The following is a 3,315-nucleotide window of genomic DNA, read 5'->3' as shown; positions in this document are numbered from 1 at the left end:
TACGTTATACGTTATACGTTATACGTTATACGTTATACGTTACACGTTATTCAGAATAAGTTCTAGGATATGCGTTATACATTATATGTTATACGTTATACGTTAAACGTTATACGTTATACGATATACGTTATACGCTATACGTTATACGTTATACGTTACACGTTATACGTTATACGGTATACGTTATACGTTATACGTTATACGTTATACGTTATACGTTATGCGTTATACGTTATACGTTATACGTTATACGTATTACGTTATAGGTTATACGTTATACGTTATAGGTCATACGTTATACGTTATACGTTATATATTATACGTTGTACGTTATACGTTATACGTTATCCGTTATACGTTATACGATATACGTTATACGTTATACGTTATACGTTATACGTTACACGTTATACGTTACACGTTATACGTTATACGTTATACGTTATACGTTATACGTTATACGTTATACGTTATACGTTATACGTTATACGTTATACGTTATACGTATTACGTTACAGGTTATACGTTATACGTTATAGGTTATACGTTATACGTTATACGTTATATATTATACGTTGTACGTTATACGTTATACGTTATCCGTTATACGTTATACGATATACGTTATACGTTATACGTTATACGTTATACGTTATACGTTATACGTTATACGTTATACGTTATACGTTATACGTTATACGTTATACGTTATACGTTATACGTTATACGTTATACGTTATACGTTATACGTTATACGTTATACGTTATACGTTATACGTTATACGTTATACGTTATACGTTATACGTTATACGTTATACGTTATACGTTATACGTTATACGTTATACGTTATACGTTATACGTTATACGTTATACGTTATACGTTATACGTTATACGTTATACGTTATACGTTATACGTTATACGTTATACGTTATACGTTATACGTTATACGTTATACGTTATACGTTATACGTTATACGTTATACGTTATACGTTACACGTTATACGTTATACGGTATACGTTATACGTTATACGTTATACGTTATACGTTATGCGTTATACGTTATACGTTATACGTTATACGTATTACGTTATAGGTTATACGTTATACGTTATAGGTTATACGTTATACGTTATACGTTATATATTATACGTTGTACGTTATACGTTATACGTTATCCGTTATACGTTATACGATATACGTTATACGTTATACGTTATACGTTATACGTTACACGTTATACGTTACACGTTATACGTTATACGTTATACGTTACACGTTATACGTTATACGTTATACGTTATACGTTATACGTTATACGTTATACGTTATACGTATTACGTTATAGGTTATACGTTATACGTTATAGGTTATACGTTATACGTTATACGTTATATATTATACGTTGTACGTTATACGTTATACGTTATCCGTTATACGTTATACGATATACGTTATACGTTACACGTTATACGTTATACGGTATACGTTATACGTTATACGTTATACGTTATCCGTTATACGTTATGCGTTATACGTTATACGTTATACGTTATACGTATTACGTTATAGGTTATACGTTATACGTTATAGGTTATACGTTATACGTTATACGTTATATATTATACGTTGTACGTTATACGTTATACGTTATCCGTTATACGTTATACGATATACGTTATACGTTATACGTTATACGTTATACGTTACACGTTATACGTTACACGTTATACGTTATACGTTATACGTTATACGTTATACGTTATACGTTATACGTTATACGTTATACGTTATACGTTATACGTATTACGTTATAGGTTATACGTTATACGTTATAGGTTATACGTTATACGTTATACGTTATATATTATACGTTGTACGTTATACGTTATACGTTATCCGTTATACGTTATACGATATACGTTATACGTTATACGTTATACGTTATACGTTATACGTTATACGTTATACGTTATACGTTATACGTTATACGTTATACGTTATACGTTATACGTTATACGTTATACGTTATACGTTATACGTTATACGTTATACGTTATACGTTATACGTTATACGTTATACGTTATACGTTATACGTTATACGTTATACGTTATACGTTATACGTTATACGTTATACGTTAAAAGTTATACCTTATACGTTATACATTATACGTTATACGGCATATGTTCTAGGATATGCGTTATAGATTATATGTTATACGTTATACGTTATACGTTATACGTTATACGTTATACGTTACACGGTATACGTTATACGTTATCCGTTATACGTTATACGTTATACTTTATACGTTATACGTTATACGTTATACGTACTACGTTATACGTTATACGTTATACGTTATACGTTATACGTTATACGTTATACGTTATACGTTATACGTATTACGTTATAGGTTATACGTTATACGTTATAGGTTATACGTTATACGTTATACGTTATATATTATACGTTGTTCGTTATACGTTATACGTTATCCGTTATACGTTATACGATATACGTTATACGTTATACGTTATACGTTATACGTTATACGTTATACGTTATACGTTATACGTTATACGTTATACGTTATACGTTATACGTTATACGTTATACGTTATACGTTATACGTTATACGTTATACGTTATACGTTATACGTTATACGTTATACGTTATACGTTATACGTTATACGTTATACGTTATACGTTATACGTTATACGTTATACGTTATACGTTATACGTTATACGTTATACGTTATACGTTATACGTTACACGTTATTCAGCATAAGTTCTAGTATATGCGTTAGACATTATATGTTATACGTTATACGTTAAACGTTATACGTTATACGATATACGTTATACGCTATACGTTATACGTTATACGTTACACGTTATACGTTATACGGTATACGTTATTCGTTATACGTTATACGTTATACGTTATACGTTATGCGTTATACGTTATACGTTATACGTTATACGTATTACGTTATAGGTTATACTTTATACGTTATAGGTTATACGTTATACGTTATACGTTATATATTATACGTTGTACGTTATACGTTATACGTTATCCGTTATACGTTATACGATATACGTTATACGTTATACGTTATACGTTATACGTTACACGTTATACGTTACACGTTATACGTTATACGTTATACGTTATACGTTATACGTTATACGTTATACGTTATACGTTATACGTTATACGTTATACGTTATACGTTATACGTTATACGTTATACGTTATACGTTATACGTTATACGTTATACGTTATACGTTATACG

This window comes from Ptiloglossa arizonensis, unplaced genomic scaffold (genome assembly GCF_051014685.1).
Source record: "Ptiloglossa arizonensis isolate GNS036 unplaced genomic scaffold, iyPtiAriz1_principal scaffold0099, whole genome shotgun sequence".
NCBI classification, from domain to species: domain Eukaryota; kingdom Metazoa; phylum Arthropoda; class Insecta; order Hymenoptera; family Colletidae; genus Ptiloglossa; species Ptiloglossa arizonensis.
This window is presented reverse-complemented; position numbering follows the sequence as displayed.